Source organism: Pinus tabuliformis, chromosome X (genome assembly GCF_031772625.1).
Source record: "Pinus tabuliformis cultivar Carrire ecotype Pingquan chromosome X, CPIR1, whole genome shotgun sequence".
Taxonomy (NCBI): domain Eukaryota; kingdom Viridiplantae; phylum Streptophyta; class Pinopsida; order Pinales; family Pinaceae; genus Pinus; species Pinus tabuliformis.
In genome coordinates, this window is record NC_142308.1 from 1,019,351,278 (window position 1) to 1,019,370,944 (window position 19,667).

Here is a 19,667-nt window from a genome sequence, read left to right on the forward strand (position 1 = left end):
TCCAAGGTCAAGTGCTTCAACTATGGGGAGCTGGGACATTATGCCTCCTAGTGCCCCAGGAAGAAAGGCAAGGGAGAAGATTCTTATTCAAAGGCTGCTCCAGCAATGGCAGAGAAGGATGTCGAGACTGATGACGATTGTGCCATGAGTGCTCATGCGCCTCTAGAGAAGAGGTGGGGAGACATAGAGTTGTAGTCAAGAGGACTACATGCGGGCACAAGATCCTTGAGGTGCCCAAACTCTTGGATCACATACAGCTACAGGAGCCCTTAACGACAGTAGCAAAATGACGAGTGTCGGTTGGAGCGAGGTGTGATGGAGCGACAATGGCAGAGCTAGAGTGCCAAAGTCTGTAGCAGCGCAATGGAGGTTGCAGCAGTGCGAGGGGCACAGAGCAGATTGCAGCAGTGCAGTGGCAGTAGAGGGTCAGCACAGATTAGCAGCAGAGGTGGCTCCAACGTCACGAGGCTTCCAGACTTACCAGGATGTCAGTTTTTGGGTGGGGTATCAGTTACTTACTTCTCGGTAACTGAGTTGCAGTGCAGCAATTAGCAGTGGCAGTGCTATGGGCAGCATGAGGCAGCATGTTGAGAGGGAGTTGTAGTACAGACGTAGCAATGGCAGTGACAGTGTCATGGACAGCAGTACAGGAAGCAGCAGTGTAGTAGATGAAGGACATTAGGCCAAGCATCAGCAACACAAAGGACCGATGTAGAGGATCAGTGTAATGCTTCTATGGTGAAGTGTTGCTAGAGCACATTCCTCGCTAAGTGGGAGTGTTGATTTTGGGTAGCAGAGGATCAGTGCAATGCTTCTATGGTGAAGTGTTGCTAGAGCACATTCTAGCTCCGAAATTTGGTGGAGGGGCTAGAACACATGAGATCTCCAAGACCTAGAAATCATTTGGAGAAATTCCACCCCGATAAGGAGTTATTAGAATAATTAATATTTTTAATGGGTTCCTAAGTCTAAACTGAGGAAAATAAAAATATTAATGTGTATTAATAAAAATATGGGTGAGAATGTTCTAAGTGACAAGGATCAAGTCTGTTTTAATCTTAGCCGTTGATTAGGGACTTAATCTCAACTGTTGATTCGTCAATAGGAAAAGTATAAGAGGAGGCTTGAGGGTCAGTTGAAGACACACCAAGAGAGGTCAAGAATTCGATTTTCTGGGGCGAGGTTTGCCGAGGAAATCGAGTAAGTGATCAGTTGCAATGAGGGGTAGTTCAGAAAGGGATTTCGATCCAAGGCTGAAGAATGCATATCAGAGAGGCAGCAAAGTGTCGGAAGAGGCAGCTCAAAGCCTAGGAGGGCTGACGCAGAGGCTAAGAAGGCCAGCGCAAAGGATGCAGAGGGTCGTAGAGGCTGACGCAGAAGTCGAAGAGGGCTTCAAAAGCAGTGCTGGGAGTGTCTATGGGGCAGACTGGGAGCAGATCAACTGACACAGAGCCGAGGAAGGGTGACGCAATTACTAAAGGGTGATGCAGTTCTAGAGGAGTGCTTGGAGCAACTTTTATTGTCCAGCACAAAGAACAGCCGGAATCACTGTGGGATTGTTCATCAGGTTGTTGATTTACCGAAATATCTATCTCCGGATAAAGGTACTACTACCGAGGACATTCTCTGAAGGGTGGGCCATTGTTGGCACCTTAGTTATATTCAGAAATATGCTTAATAATAAAACCCTCATATATGTTATACCGTTTTTCCCTAATTGGGTTTTTCCAGGCACGATTGTCCAAAAATAACGGTGTCCCTTGTGTTGTCTCAGTTTATTTCAGTTGTTGATCGTATATTTGTGAAGGTTGCAATTGTGTTTACTTCAATGTTTATGTTATTAAATAACTTGTTAATGTAAAGAACAAGTAGGAGATAGTAAACTAGATATTGCAGTAGGGGTTTATGATGGGTTCCTTAATGATACAAGGGGCACTCATAAGGGCCCTAGGAACCAAGGTGATGGCCATAATGATAAGGGGTAGAGCTCATGTTCGACTTTTGCCCACATGCTAAATTTTATTGTCTCGGCCATCTTTTGCATTTTGTGGTATTATTTCATTTTGTATGTGGACATAATATGCTTTTATCTTTTTTTTAGCTGCATCAACCTCTGGGGCATCGTTCCAGGCCCGACGCAAACATGTGGACAAAGGGAGGGGGAGTACCAGATCCTTGTGGACCCAGTGGACATGTGGACCCAAAGAGGGAAGATGATGAATTAGAGCATGTAATGTGTGGAGGGGAGTGAAAAATGTGGAATGGGAAAACGGGGCCACGCTACCAAAATCGGGGTTTCGCAATTAGTGCCCATCTTAAAACTATGAGACATTAGGGGAGATCATGTTGTTTTTCCACACTCCTAGTGTCTAGGATAGAATCTTAAATCACTAATGCTACCAAACCAAGAATCACAACAAAGCTACTTTGCACAGTGGAATATAAACAACAATAAATCTACTAGTGCACAAAATATACACAACTTTTTACACAAATATGTACAATAACCCAATCTTCGTTATATTAATCCAACTTAATAATACAACAATCTAGGGCTCCCGTACCAAGGATAATGGCCCTCAAATATCCAATGGTACAAGAATACAAATACAAGATAATCTGACAGTCTAGCTAATGTAGTGCACGATCACAGTTTCTTTGTCCTATCCTCTACACTAGCGGGTCCTTGGCTCCCAATCTGCAGCACCTGCCTCTATCTGGCCACTGAATCTCGGCTCTCCAATCTGCTCTCACGTTGATTGTCCATCCATCAACTCATAACACATCGAGACTCTGTTTAAGTTTTTCATAATGGAGTTGTGAACAACTCCCTCTGCCCACTGCTGCTCCTCAACTACACAAGGTGATCTTCCTAATATAGCCTTCCACAAGTTCTATATGAAGACTAACATAGGGCAAGAGGGTTGCTACCTATCACTGCAGCAACTCTCTTCTCCAACAATGAACATGGGTTGTCAACAACTGCTCCTCTGGTTGGTCAAACCTTGAGCTCCAAACTGCCTCCTCTAGTAGCCTCCTTTGTCCATCAAGTAGATACTCATAGGCTCAATCACTTCACCCATCTTTAGATGTCAAACTCATTTATGATTGTTGATCAAGGGTTACTCTTGGGTCACCTACACGCTACCCTCCAACAATCCAAAGGCACCCAATACTTTTGTCCACACTAGGACCTCTTCCCTAGCAACAATTCAACACAAAAGACATCAGCATACTTGTACTCATGAGTTGGTGCAACTGTTGTAGATTGACAATCTGGTTAAGGCATAGACACAGTCCACATTGGGCCTCTCTAACCCCTTCAACAGTCCTATCTATGACTATGGCTTGCCTCCTATTTGTTTCTTGTACCTTGATTCTAAAATGGGAAATAGGCCTTATGGCCCCTCCAGCTAGCCCAGAAAAGGTTTGCGGTGCCTCTGCTATCTCACAAAGCCTATGGCCCTCCAAAAACAAGGAGAAAACACCCTGAAACATGCACCTAACAGCCCAGATTCAACTTATATTGCCTTTGTTGCTCCTCACCCCTGTCAAACACTCAAAACAATCTTTATACTCCTCGGCCTTCTCCTTCTTGAGTTGCGGCTACCACAGGAGATGTTTCACTTGGATGTGAAAATGACTTCAAACTCACCTTCTATTTATACACAATAGAAGGGCTCCAATGAATTGCACAAAGAGGGTTTGCCAACCTGTCATGTGTCTTGTCCAACTCAAGCCTACATGAACCTCATGCCACAAGCCCACACTTTACCTTCAAAAATTCATATCTCCACATAGACAACTCGAATTTCAATGATTTTTGTTGCGTTGGATTCGTCATGACTCATAACGTCCTCTATCATCTCCATCCATCACATGCCAAAACCCCTCATGGTTTCACACCAACATGCTTGGGTACAAAGCCCAAACCTTGGGTTCCAAACCCACAATGCCCTATTGTGGCACTCCAACCTCCAAATCCCAAACCCTAGGGCTTGGAGCACCTCCCAAGCTACTAAAAATCAACAGATCCCACGGGACTGTGGATGAGGATTAACCCCCCATTTAAGGTGAGGGAACAAGACTACAATCGAAACCCTTCCTTCTTCCAAATCACCCAGTAATCCATACCCAAGTGTGCCCAAGAAAAACAAGCATAAACACTCGATTGCACAATGAAAGACATACCTTTAAGATTGGATTGTCCACTTTCCTTCAAACATATGATCTAGACAGATGGGCGAGGGGGCATATGACTAGCTCAGGGAGCGAAGATCAACTGGGACAATATCGGCTATACTGGTGGCTGTCAGGGGCTGCTGGCTGAAGACAAATCTAGGAGAAAAATTCTCCTCCTGGCTGAAGACAAATCTACAAGAAAAATTCTCCTATGGCATCACCCACTGGTGGTGGGTAACATGGCCCTCTATGCAGGCAGCTCTGTACTAAATCCGTACAGGTCATACAACCCTCTCTGCATGCATGTGTTTGCGTGTTTCTGGGTGGCTGAGTGCTGTAGCTGTGTCCTGTAGCTGTTGTACTCTTTCTTCTGAAGCCCTTTTGTCTTTGCTGAAGCCCTAGCTTGCTGTTCTGCACTGGCCCTCTTGCTGAAGCGTTTTCTCCAAACAAATATGAGCATAATGATTCTCTTCAATGCCTTTTTTTCCCTAAGTCGACTTGGGCCCACCAACAAGATCTGTGGCTGAGATGCCAATAATCCAAGGGTTGAGATCAACTCATATTTAACTTAAGGAAATTTAAACATTTCCAAAGTTAACTTTAGAGAAAGAATATTAAAAATTGTACCTTAGTGGAATGTGGGTCCCCTGCCAAGTTTAGTGCACCTCTAAACTTAGCAAGACCACTTTTCGCTCTAACTTCAATAGCTTCTAGGTCTCTATTTGAGCTAGCCGGGTGGCTTGTACCTGATTTTTGTTTATTTCTTTTCTCTTGTTGATGGGTCTTTCTGCCCATTTTTCGTGGCATGGGTTTTAGCCCAGTTTTTTACTGATCTTTCCAGCATCGACTGCCTTCTTTATGTTGTTCATCTCTCCCTATTTGGGTCTTCTGCAGGCCTACGTGCCCTACTGCAAATTTTGGTCAGGCCTGCGGGCCTGGTTAATTCTGTTTTAACTTTTTTCTGATATGTGGTCTGGGGATTATTGACCCCAGAGTTTCATTCTCTGATCCCTCTTCACCAGATTATCTCTCTTTGTTTCAGACAAGTTTCTGAACAGATTTGCATACACACATGGTGTGTCTATACTCTATAGAATGTAATTTTATTCCCTGTTTACATAATAAAATTACAGTTTTTTTCTCTAGGGAGATTATAAAAAAAATGGATTAGGCTTGTGATTGGGGACAGCTTGTAGATTTAAAATTCAACACAATAATTCCTTGATCCCTTGAAAAATGTTAGATATTCATTTCTGCAAAAACTCTGTAGTCAAAACAAAAATCAATATGGCGTTAAAAAATTGTATAGACATGTTTGTTAGTTTTCTGTACCTGCATTTCTCAGCAGTAGTTCTCTTCAGCATGGTGCACTCACCTGTTTCACCAGATCCATGTATCCTTGATCTGTGCACAGCAGTTTGGGTAGTGATGATTGAGTGCACAACAGTGATGATGTAGCACAGCGGTGGATATGTAGAGTCTAGACAGAGGTAGAGGCACATGGATCTCTCCAGCATGCATGTGCCAGCTTTTTGGATTTTCATTAATTAGAAACCGCTAGTCTGCTTTTAGTTTAGATTTTTTCAAATTTGTAGAAAGCATGTGACTTAGATAATCTTCCAGAAATAGAATAGGTGCTATATTTGAGGTGATTTCCACATGTCAACCTTTCGCCTCCTATTCTGGGAGGATTGGTGCTTTATTGTAGGCATTTTCTCATGCAGGTGGGAGGCATATCTCTAGATGGATTTATAGTTAGGGTTTCACTTCTAAATCTCAGTGCACCAGTGACCACAGGGATGGGCTATTTTTGTAAATCTCTAGCCTTTCTTAATCTATAAAAGAAAGCCAGGTCGTGGTGTTAATTGATTCAGTTTTGAGCTATTGCAGCGTATTTCCTATTTATTCTTTCTGAGTTTATAGAAGCAGATGTGATTGAGTGTTCAGATTCATACTTCTTGTTGGTATTTTTAGATCGTCCATGTATGGAGATTTAGTGTTCAAAGGTTGTTGCTTTGAAGGTGTTAACAGTTTCAGTTTCCTAGAGTTTTACTGTTTTTATTTTTGAGAATAAATCTGTGTATCATGTGCAAAAAGTTTAACATTATATTAAAACATGTTTTCCGGGATTTTCTAAATCTGTGTATGGAATGGACCATTGCCTGTGAGAGGGAGATGCCAGAGGATCTCAGCAGGTGTGATGCCCTAGCTTCAACGATTAAGATAGTTTTCCAGAGTTTAGCATAGGCTCTAGGTTTGCGGTGGTTTCCAGTTTACACCTTGGGTGCTCTATTCTGGGAGAATTGGCACTTAATTCTAATCATTCTCTAATGCAGGTGGCATGCATATCTCTAGACCAATTTAGAGTTAGGGTTTCACTTCTAAATCTGTGTGAACCACAGGGACGGACAGATTTTGTAAATCCCCGGCCCTTCTTGCTCCACACCACAGAGTGTTAATTCACTCAGTTTTGACAGATTGTAGTGTATTTCTTCATTCTGAGTTAATAGAAGCACATGTGATTGAGAGTTCGGAATTGCACTTGCTGTTCTATTTTCAGATTGTCAATGTGTATACAGATTTAGTTTTTGGAGGTTTCTGTTTTGAGAGGTGTTAACAGTAACAGTTTACAAAAATTTTGGTGTTTATATCTCTGAGAGAGAACCTGTGTGCCATGCGCTAAGAATTTACCAATTTTTCGTTATCGACACTTTTCTTGTGAGAAATTTGTGTATTTTCGAACAAAATAATGTGCAGAGAGAGCAGAAAGCTTTCAATAACGAGATAGGGCCCAGAAGGCAAGATGATGTTAAAAAATTATATAGACATGTTTTAAACAATTTTCAACATGTGAGAAAATGAGAAAATGTGTGTGTTTTGCAATATACTAATGTGTAGAACAGTGTTACTTGGGAGCGGGAGCGAAAGTGGGGAGCGGGAGCGACATTTTCAAAAGCTCCCGGTTTGGGAGCGAATCCCAGAGTGATTTTTATATATTTTTTATATTTTGATACATATATGTCAACAAAACATGTAGAATGATGAATTAGATATAAAACAAAAACAAACAAACAAAGATTGATCATTAAACCATATAACATCAATCATCTAGAAGTTATAATCTTCATCAACCACGTCCACAAGTTAGTAACATACATACTACAACATATTGAGTCTCATGAATCATGATTCATCAATCTTAAAGTTTCAACTTCAAGCTTTCAAAATTGAAAATTCAATATATAACATCATCATTGATCACCAAAGTTGTACTTGTAAGCTAAGTTTAACCATTACAAGAAATAATATCTAACATGAAATGAAATGTTATAAAATGAATTATGAAATGAAATGAAACAACTTGCACGAAGCATCATATTCATAATTCAGAATCATTACCAATGAGTTATAATTGCCAACTTCAAACTTCAAACTTAAATTGTCATAGTCATATGTTGTTGACAAAAAATATCATTATGATATGAAAGAGTCAAAACTCAACAGTTATGAAAACTAATAGAAACTAGAAAAGACAAGTAAACTGTAAATCTATTATCTACTACTACATGTGGCCCTTGCCACGAGAAGTGTCTAATGTATGAGCAGGTCATGGTGGTCTTCTAGGAGTCTCCCGCACAAACCGACGACCAAAACTAGAAGGCACATGCCCTCCGCGTGAGGGTGAGATGGAGGCGGCGACAGCAAAGGAACAAGACTCGGAACTCGAGTACTGCCACTGGATGGTGGAGGTGGCATGGTTGTTGCTTCATCTTCCTCTCTTATAAGTTCCTCTTCCAGTTCTTCAAGATGTATAGTGCCATCCTCCAAATTATCATCCTCTGGGTGGTTGTCCCAAATTTTATATGTTGGATCCTCATAAGCCCAATCACAGTAATGACTCAACAACCTCAAGTTGTAGTGCGCATAAACCAAGCTTTCTGACCGGTTTTCATTGAGTCTATTTCTTTTCACATTATGTATGAAGCTGTAGGTGATCCAACACCTCTTTGCAGAAGAAGTATTTACAACTTGTGAGAGAACTTTTTTTGCCAATTTTGGCAAAATTCCATGGCCGCCATATGATTCCCACCATGTGAGAGCATCAAATCTGTCTCTATCTTCCATTGCATGAAAGGTACCAAACAAACCAGTGCAACTGAAGAATCTGCCTATTTCAAGACGCACATTAGCACATTCCTCCCTGTCAGGTATCAACTTTTCTAATGCTTCCAAATATCCTTTAGAAACCTCTTCATCTATATGGGGTTTGGTCCTAACCCCACCCCCTGGTGCAGGTTGGCCCAACCAAGATGTAGAGTAGTATTTTGGTGTAAGGATATACGCCAAGCAATGTAGTGGAACATTAAGTTTATCCCACCGTACACACACACAATCGTGAATCAGTTTGTACAAGTTGGGATCATTGTTATGAACAATATCTTTTATTTGCCACAACATGGTATCCATCTGCTCATACAGCTCGCCAATCATTGGTTTATCTGTATCTACAAACCGAATCATGTGATAAATGGGCTTGGTGAAATCCAATACTTGCCTCACACGTGCCCAAAACATACCATCAAGAGCGGCCTCCTCCACCAGTTCAAAACCTTGCCTATCAGTTGCATTTGTAGCCCTTTCCTTTAATACCTGCCAGTGTGGACTTGATACCATGCTAGCCAATGACTCTCTTACCCTCAAAAGGCGCCTGAAGGTGAGGTAATAGCTACCAAATCTAGTCCTCACAATCTTCAACAACTCCAATCTTGAGTGACTGCGGAAAAGGCCATGGGTATTGCTATGATTTGTAATAAATTTTATCATTTGTTTGCCTTTCATGTACAAATCACCAATCCATTTGTAATGTTCATTTTTGTTCTTAACAATATCATGCATCAAAAGGTTCATTATGTGAACCAAACACCCAGACCAAAATATGTTGGGATATCTATCCTCAATAATTACTCCCGTTGCCTTACAATTAGGAGCATTATCAGTGATGACTTGGATGACATTGTATGGCCCAATATGGTCAATTGTTTCAAGTAATGGTTCTGCAATGTTGATGGTGGTCTTGAACTTGTCTGAGGAATCATATGCTGAAAGAAAGATGGCACCACTAACAGACACAGCAAGAACACTTATCAATGGCTTGCGTTTTACATTTGTCCATCCATCAGATACAATGGACACCCCATGGTCAGTCCAAGAACTTGTCATTCTATTCAAAGAATGTGATATTTTTGCTTTTTCATGATCAAGTCCAATGGTTCTTGCCTTGTCATACCCAGGGCTCTTATATCCTTTAGGGGCATCATTTATGGCAGAAACCATTTCGTGCCAATAAGGTGAGCGAAGAACATTTAATGATATTCCACATGCATAGAAAAACCTGTAAACTTTTGAATCCACATCATTCCTACACCCTTCATCAAGGAAATCTGATATGGTTCTATGCCTTAAACCTGGTGACCCTGTGCCTCCATATCCATTGCCTTGGGAGGATGCTAAAGGAGTTCTTTATGCATGTCATTGTGAGCTTGGTTCAAAGAAACCCTTTGATTTTTTAGATTTGTATTGGGCTTCCTCCTCTTCCCTTATGTATTTGGCTCTATCTGCTGCTGACACACCTGTACAAGTTTTGATTCCTATTTGTTTATCTCCATCCCATGGCATTTTCCCACAGAGGTGTTTTTTGGCACAGGTGTATGAACCTATGTAATTATTGTTGCAATGGGGGCAATGAAATTTAGTGGTTCCACCCCCTTTCCCTGCTTCAAGCCTATTAACATATTTCCACAATGGGGTTTGGTCTTGTTTAGTTTTTTGAGCTGACTCATGTTCACTCTCCTCCAGCTCCTCCTCACCGGGGTTTTCATCAAATCCACTATGTCCCCCTTCTTCATTTTCAACCCTCCTTTTTCTATTCTCCAGTGCCATAATAACCAAAAAAGGAACCAAGAAGAAGAAAATACCAAGAAATATAACCATGATGTTTGAAATTTGAAGTTTTGAATATGCAAAAATTTTAAAAATGGAATGGGAAATAGAGAAAAAATTATTTATTTATTTAAAAATTAGGAATAATTTAATAAACATTAAAAAAAAAAATGCTAGACATTCTATTCAATATTGTAGAGCGACGAGCCTACCTCTTTGGCATCCAATCTCCCCTTGCTCCTTGCTCCTTGCTCTCTCCTCACTCTCTCCTTGCTCCTTGCTCTCTCTCACTCTCTCCTTGCTCCTTAGTCCTCACTCTCACCCTCTCTCAATCTCCCTCTCTCAATCTCAATTGAGCTCTCACTCTCACTCTCACAATGATAATGAAACCCTCCTACCCTTCCTCCCTCAATTTATAACAAAAAAACCGATTTTTTGTCCGCCGGATTTTTTCTTTTCCGCGCCATTCGCTCCCGTCCGTCGTTTTAGTCGCTCCAGGGGCAGTCGGGAGCGATCGCTCCCTGACCATTCTCGGGTTATAAAATTCGCTCCTCAAAATGGCAAGGAGCGCAAATTTTTTAACAGGAGCGCGCTCCCAAGTCGCTCCCGCCCGGAGCGCGGATTGGGAGCGGGATCGGGGGGCGCTCCCCCGCAACACTCGTGTAGAAAGAAGCCACAAGATTTAAAACTCAATTGGTCGAGTTCCTATGGCTAAAGCACTTCTGTTATTGAAAGGTCACAAGTTCAATTCTCTCAACACTCTCAACGTCAGGCTGGTGGTTGAGTTGACGAGAAGTGATCCTTTCGGGTAGATCTGCCTGGTACAATTATATAGTGGACATAGTGTTCACCGCGGACTGTGAATCACATAGGAAACAAAAAAAAATGTAGAAGAGTATAAATTCACAGTAGTCTAACTTTCTACATTTTGACATTTTGGAGTTTTTCCAAGTATATGATTAGGTGTTAAGGATTTGTTGGAATCACAAGTTTAAATGTGAACTCTGCCCAATTCAAGTGCTCCAAGGATTTTTCAAGGCACTGAATCCATATATGCATTCAAAAATGCATTTTAAATAACAAAAAATTAAGATATAACCAGAAATTGTTTTGCCAAATTCAAGATAAAAAACTCCAAAATGTAGAATAGTTAGACAATGCCTTATATCAATATGGGTTATCTCTGCTGGTAGTTGAGTAGAATGGCTTGTTATTTTCCCCACCCAAATCCAAAGCCCCACTAATGACAACATGAGCAATGCCTTGATAAATATTATTGCAATGACTTTTGTGCCTATGTAAACCAGCTACCAGTAACCTCACTCTTACCTTGCACTGAGAGGACGCTGAAAACCAATTTCTTTTTAAGCCAGTTCGCTTTACTAAAATTAAACTGACAAGGCCTTATGTAAATTAAATTCCAAATCCGTTACTTAAACCTACTGCGTAAAACAAAAGTAAATACCAAAGACCAGGTTTTGTCTTTAATCCACCTGCATTTTCAGTTACAAAGATTGAGCGTACGGCTTCGCAACCTTGTCATGCAATACCTTCATTCCTAATAAAGAGCTGTGGCTTCAGAACAATCATATTCTAAATACACAAGTGAAAACTGCTTGCCAAAATTAATTCCAACACTGACGACCCTATTTAAACTTTGGTGTGGACTTACGTTTACAGGTACGAAGATTAATCTTTTCAGCTGAAAGTCCCATTTATAATAGCTGCCTGTTTTAAGCGCAAAAATAACAGCTTGAAAAATAATCTCGATATACTGTAATTTTATTACAAGTTTGTAGAAACCTTAAACATCTACGATTGTTGAATAGGCTTATAGCAAACACTAGACACTTGAAATTTCAGTGAATGTTGTGCTATTACCTGATGCATGACGTTAACTCTGATAGCAAACCACCGAATTCCAATAAGGAAAAAGTGCCTCTTTTAAGTGCAAAATAACAGCTTGAAAAGTAATCTCGATATACTGTAATTTTATTACAAGTTTGTAGAAACCTTAAACGTCTTCGATTGTTGAGTAGGCTTAGCAAATACTAAACACTTGAAATTTCAGTGAATGTTGTGCTATTACCTGATGCATGGCGTTAACTCTGATAGCAAACCACCGAGTTCCAGTCAGAAAAAGTCGGTTTCTTAAGAACGCATCAGAATTTATGGCATAGCTTATTAAAATGCGTCGAAAATGCCTCCACGTTTTCCAGGTCTCTCTAAAAAGCCCCATCAAAGTCGGAATCTCGTTAATCATAACCATGAATTTTGCATTTCCCCACCGATTTGCTGAGGTTACATTGTTTTATTATCTCGATCAAAATTCAGTTATATATAACTAAAAAGACCTTCAATTTCCGAACCGGTGAAACTGCATTTTTGGCATGATGAGATTGCGGAAGGCATCTTTCGATACGTTAATGCGGCCACATCCAAAAGTTTATGAAATAACAGCGCTGTGTTCCCTCTTAAATTTAAAGAGGTTCACATGCGTAACAGTGCTAGAAATTTGGAAACCGCTTTTAACCATGGTTTGGCGCGTGGTATTTAACTGTCTGCATTACATTGGCTTTAAATGTTATAAATCTTTTGATCATATTGGACGGCAAAACAGGTAAAAAGAATAGTTAAGTTTAGATTTTTGGAATTTCAGGGCAATGAAAAAAAATAGTTTTTGTATTTTGATCATTTAGAGGAGGTTTGAAATTTCTATTTATGAAAATTGATTAATTTTGATAATGGAAAATAATTTCTATTTATGAATATTAAGTTGAATGCAATTTTTAAATAATAAACATATGGTTTTTTTCTATATACATGTGCTAGGTTTTTTTTTAATAAATTTAAGAAAAAAATTCTTCACAGAATACCACACGAAAATTAGGAAGTCGCGAGGGTGAAAAGGTTTACGAAAAAAAAAATCTAACCAGCCCTAATCAAAATCTACACTTGTCAAAGTTCCATCTCCATTGGGATATTGAAACAAATTTATTCTCCAACAAATGTCAAAGTTCCATCTCCATTGGGATATTGCAACAAATTTATTCTCCAACAAATGTCAAAGTTCCATCTCCATTGCGATATTGGAGCAAAGACATTTGGATGAACTCCTCTTTATCTCACTACCATGAATCAAGGGGAATCAGAAACATTGATAAATTATAATGTACTTAATTCACATGGCTCCAATAAAATATGCAAAACAATCATAAGTGGTTAAAATTCTAATAACACCTAATATATAAGCTAGTTGGAGAAACATTTTACTAGAGAAATTTTTTATTAAGAAAGAAAGAAATAAATTATTTTAACGTCGACGAGGCTAAAGATAGTCTATGGGGCAGATTGCTTCTTTATCTGCTTGATGCATTCAGCCCTTTTTCTGTGAAGCTTCACAATAAATACTCCCAGCTTCACGACAAACCCCTCGCTAAATAGATTATACCAAGAGCTAGCTCCCAGCATATCTGCATAACTTTCCCTGTTGTCTTTGAAGGCCTCACATTCTAAAATGAAATGCTTTTTTGTTTCCACTTTTCCAGAAGAACAAAAAATGCATACTCTTTCCTCCCACACTTCTTTTGGGTTCTTCCAGCGCCCTGTTTCACAATGGAGTTGATGAGAATTAGTCCTTAACTGAGTAATAAGAATTTTGGCTCTCCAAGAGATATTGGCCTCTATGTATGTTTTTGTGATTCCCTAAGACCATGTGGTGTCTGCAAGTGAACTTATGGTGAATCATTTGAATGTATGAATAGATTTAATATGGGCTATTTATCACAAATAGAAGTTAATTTTAGAATCTTCACACTAAAATTGAAGGTGATTAATTGTCTTATACTTTCATAGTGTTATGTTGTGGTAATAGTAATGTTTCAAACTTTGAAATATTTATGCATAAGTTATATACTAAAAATTGTAATCCTTGGTTGATAAAAGTAAAAATGGTTTTATTATTAATTTCGAAATTCACATGATAAGCAAGTGTTCAAAATCTAACTTAAGAGTTGAAGACATTGTGAATAATGAATTATTGTGCTCCAATTGTTGATCTAGCATGCCACAACTGAGTGTGGTGGATGAATTTCATATCAACAAATGATCTGAATTGGATCATTATATTGTTTTTCATCCATCTCGATGCTTTCAAAACGGAAAAAGTGGAGGAATAAATTCACTTGACCATTTTTACTAGCGGGAACCAGTTTAGCAAATTAGGATTTGAAACCTTTCAAGAGCAATTTGAAGCAAAAATTACATTCTTTTGGGGGTAAAACTTTGTTGCTTAAGCACCACACCTCATTATTCATGTTCTACACACAAAGACCTTTTCGACGGTGAAAGAATCGTCTCAATTGGAGTCCATATGCAAAATTTATGTCACTTGGAAGTTAACCTTCTTGTTTTGACCACCATAATTCAAAAGGATGTCACGCCAAGCCCCATTATTCATGGAAAATGGGCTATCCACGATATCATGATGAAAAACACTCTAGAAGAGTCAATATTGTAACTCTAGTTAAGAGTTGGAGTCAAACTTAATCACTAGTAAGCTATCGAGATGTGTTATAACTAGACCATTAGGAGGAAAAGGGTTTTCATTCTATTCGAGTGCATTCTTTTCCATAGATGAGAGTAGTGAGGAAAAGAGAAAAGAGAGAGAATTTGTGCATTGTAACAACCCACAAGCCACAAGCCTCACTTCTTTGTACTTGCATCCATTTTTTATTTAGAGAAACACAACAAAGCAACCTCACCTTCCAACTAGGTTTTCTCCCAAAAGGGTTTCCTCGGACATATCTGGTGCCAATTGTGGTTTATGAGTTTTTTCACTATTCACTAGTTTCTACATAATTATAACTTGCATGCATACGCAATAGGTTGTGATTAACATATTCAAAAATCTAAGGAAAAATAAACCCTCATAGTGTAGATTTAGGATTTTAAGCTTATTTTTATGAGATCTATTGTGACAAACTATCCAATGGAATATCCATAGTAGTTTACGGATCATATTAGTATTAGAGCAAGTTTCTGTGGGTATATTGTGGGGAATTGCAGGGGATTCAGATCAGTTAAGCTGAAAGTCACAAAACCCTAGTCATGGTCGACGAATCTGTCAATAACCCTCACGATCCCGCAAAGGAGAGGTTTGCAATGCCAGAAGCACAAGTTGCAAACATTCATTGTAATGTAATCCTCCTCATGGCATCCCTCACTAATAAGCTCGAGCTATTTAGAGAAGATGGGGGTTCTAACACAAAGGTCCAATCAAAGGGGAGATCAAGAGACAAGAATAAATAGAGAAGGAGCCAAAAAAAAAAACCAAAAAAAGCTCAACCCAATTTGAGTGTCATGAACCATTCACAATCCCTGTTCAAAATCGAAGTGAATGTTGACATCAACCCATATCAAGGTGATATTAACACTTTGAATCCAAATCACTAGTTGCAACAATTAGAAGTTTATTTTAGTGTTCATCATACAGAGGAAGAACAAAATATTTTGTTTGCTCGATTCAAATTAGAGGGCCATGCCCTAACCTAGTGGGAAACCCACACGAAGACTTTAAGGTTGGAGGGTGATCCTCCAGTGACTAAGTGGGAAGAATTTAAAACTGTCACAAAGTCACAATTGTATCCTATCATGTATGTAGAGGACCAGTGGATCTGATGGTGTTACTTCATGCAAAACCAGCGGAAAAGTGTATAGGAGTACACCACATAGTTTAGAAAGATGACCATAATGTTGGGTATCTCTCCAAAGAACCCAGATGTACTCCTCAAGTATTTGGGGGGTTCTACATCGCCATTTGTGGAAGCAAGTGATGTTATTCAAACCTAGATTGGTTGATGAGGCTTGTGTACAGACACAACACCTAGAGAACATAGGCCTAAAGAAAGGACAATTGAGTGGGTCGAAGCAAAAGAAGCACCAAGACGCTTCTAAGGAAGGGAAGAAGAAGTGGAAAGGGGGGGAAGATAAAAATATAATAGACACAACACACCAGTGCAAATATCCCAACAACCATTGTAACCATTGTAACACTGACAATCATACAAAGTATAAGTGTTAGAAGTTACATCTAGAGACCCAAAGAACAAAAGAAGATATAATAAGAAGAAGAATCTCATTGCCATTGATTTGAGCAACCAGGTTGAAAGAAGCTTAGACATGGATGAGAATATCATCTATACATTAGTGCAAAAGGAGGTGAATATGAGTAGCCTTCGTCAACATGAAGAGAACAAAAAGGTCAGACTCTTCAATATAAAGGTACAAGTCAAGAAGACAAAGGTTGATGCTTTATTCGACTCAGGATCATAGGTGAATCTCATTGAAACAAAGCTAGTGAACAAGTTGGAATTGGAAGTTTGTGATCATCTAAGCTTATAGCCATTGGGATGGGTAAATAAGGATGCAAAAATAAAGGTAACCAAATAGTGAAAAATTAGATTTTCTATCAGTGTTGATTTTATTGATGAAGTAAAACTAGATGTAGTTCTTATTAATGTACGTGGAGTGATGTTTGGAAGTCCCTATATGTACATGTTGGATGCAATATTCATGTGTAAATCCAACTAGTACCAGCACATCAAAGATGGAAAATCCTTCACGATCAACGCGCATAAGGGCAAGTCCAAAATTTCACTTGTAAGTGCCAACCAAGCCAAGAAACTAAACATTTCTAGCAAGAAATATGTTTTATTATTTTTATGATAAAATCATTCTGTAGAAGCGTCAATAAGAGAAAAAGCTTCCCTGGAGGAGTGTACTAAGAAACATAAACAACAACTAGAAGATTTGTTATAGGCATACAAGGATGTGTTCCAGGAGCCTGGAGGGCTACCACCCAAGAGGGAAGTGGAGCACAAGATCCATCTATTTCCATAGTCCCCTTTGCCAAACATTGGGTTGTACACACAGTCTATTATAGAAGCAAGAGATGTGAAGAAGCAGTTGCAGCAGCTACTGAAACAAGGTGTCATTTGACCAAGTACATCATCATGTGGGTCACCCATCACCATTGAGCCAAAGAAGGATGGGACTTAGAAGATGTGTATATATTACAAGTAGTTTAACAAAATTACACTCAAGAACAAGTATCCCCTACCTAGGTGTTAACAGTGCTAGATTCTGCCAACATTGTAAGGGGATCTCCTCGATGTGAAGTCCCAATTAGACCTCACACAGTTTGGTGTAGGAGTTGTAACAGCCATGGTGAAAATTCCATGTAATAAAAGTTAAAAATAATAACCATGGATGATGGGACACTTTTTCCAAGCTGAATATTGGGCAAAATCCTAGCAATGGGGATCACTTGTGATTGTTTATGGCTAAGGAAATTGACAAAGGTAATGGCTAAGGCTTTGGAAATGAAAAATGGCATTTTGGCACATTTATTTATGAAAATAATGGAAATTATGAGAAAAGGAAGGAGAAAGGTCACAGGTTGCATGTGAGGGGGAATATGAAGGAAAATAATGGAAAATGAAGAAAATAGAGGCTTGATTCATAAAAAAGCTTCCAAGGATCAGTTGGTAAGATTTTGACAGGTTTCGGTGGAGCACTCTTGGAGGGTGTGGCATACTTGGATTTTGGACCAAGAAGGCAAAGGAAGATCAGGAATGCCTAGGAGGGCATCGAGATCAGCAGCTACAACAATTTTGCTTGCAGGTACTGAGTTGCATGTATGCTTCGCTCACTAGTTTTGGAATGCATGACACATGCATGTGGTTTCTTGGTTATGATCTATCACTGGCATGGAGGATTGTCTGGATTGCTAGTGGATTTTCCTAACCTTTCCATTTCCTAGATAGCCATGGAGATTATGGGTCTATTTCCTTGTTTTTTTTTTTTGTTGGTTCTCATGTTTCCTTAGCTTGGGTTGAGCTATAAGTTCCTGGAAGCCTTGGTTGGAAAAATGCTCTAGAGCCCTGTAACGTCTTGGGTTGAGCTACTAGTCTCTTATCCTGGGTTGGACAAATTCTCTGGATCCCTTGGTGGGTTGATTTACTAGTCCCATAGCCCTAGTTGGACAAACGCTCTAGAGCATAATAAAAGTTGTGGGTTGAGTTACTAGTCCTGGAGCCTTGGTTGGATAAGCACTTTGGAGCCTGGTGTAAGTTGTGGGTTGAGTTACTAGTCCTAGGAGTTGGGTTGGAACAAACACTCTGGAACCCTGGAAGGCTGGGATAGAGACCGATCTGATGTTGGTTTTGTGATGTCCGACCATGAGGTGGAATCACTATTTGATGGGTTGAGGTGGATGGCCTCTGGAAGCCTTGGATGAGTTTTGATTGATGTGTTCTATGAGATCCCACATTCATGCTTGGAATATGGCACGAGGGTGAATGTTTAAAGAGAGATTTGGCTCAACCATTCTACAGTCGAGTGGAACGTGGAAGTACCATCTCGGGTTTGGATTTTGCATCATTAATGAAAGGTTATTTCTCCTTGTATCTCTATGAGCATTATGATGGATTATATGTGGTTTATATGGTTGTGTTTTCATTGGTATTTATGTCCCTATTATGCTGGTTATGTATTTATTTTATGACAACAACTTTGTATGGCTCTTATCATGTTCCTACTTGTTATTGAGTGATCAATGTATCTATGACCTAATGGATGAAATGGCAGCTAATGTGATAAGGATGCAATGCTTCACATCGAATCTTAGATAAGTATGAGACCCCTATGCTCAAATCTATTATTTACACCTATAGGTTGCATATTTATTAAGTGTTTGACAAAATGCCTGTCATGGCTAGTAGAGGTCCAATCAAGGCCTAGAACATTATTTGCTTTGGTACTATCATTTCCATGTTATTTTACTGATTTGAAGAGATGGTTCACTTCTGGGTAGTGACCTGGGCTCTGGGCCTAAAAAAGTGACTAAAATCCCGGAGTCGCTGGCATAGCACTGACAATTTGGGTCTCTGGTCGCTGGCAGGCAGGCCTGTGAGAGCGACTATAGGGTTACAGTCGCATTCATGCCTTGTCATGGGAGCGACTTTGGGTTTAATTCATTTAAATGCTAGGTTAACTTAGGGGTTGGGCACCTGAAGTGGTGGATTAACTCCTGAGGGCCTTGAAGCACCTAAGGGAGGTCTGTGTGTTGTGTTTTTGTCGATTCCATTTCCTTAAGGCTACCTAGAAGGTTGAATCATATCATAGTAGCCTCTCGTCACATGTTTACCCCGGCTAGTCGGTTTCTTGGGTAGATGTGAGAGGAGGGTGTTATAGAGTCCTTATGTAGGATGTAAAAGTTGTATGTTATGAGTCCCTTTTGGTCACACGACCCGATCGTTGTTGAATGGTTTTCTAGGATAGGCCTTGGTTATAATTGGACATAAGAGAACACAACACCTCTTTGGGGCAGCAAGAATGTGAGCCTTGTGAGACTATCAATGTAGGGTGTATGAGGGGGACTTACATGACTGGAGAGAGAAACAAGCCATCGGTTAGAAAAGTAATAGTATTATCCTAAAGGGGGGCCCAGGGATAAAGAGAAATACTTGTTGAGTACCTTCATA

General features: G+C 39.7%; 1 protein-coding gene across 2 annotated transcripts in view; it reads right to left on the reverse strand.

The window, feature by feature from the left end:
• Positions 1–12,673, reverse strand: part of LOC149143201 (ABC transporter C family member 14-like) — a 477,216-nt gene extending 464,543 nt beyond the window's left edge. Inside the window, exon 1 of one of the 2 annotated variants that reach the window (XM_089447332.1) lies at positions 12,212–12,673. The gene's annotated coding sequence lies outside the window, so the exon portion shown is untranslated. The remainder of the gene's footprint in view (positions 1–12,211) is intronic. The other variant, XM_089447333.1, reaches the window with a different exon arrangement.
• Positions 12,674–19,667: the final 6,994 nt, after the last annotated feature.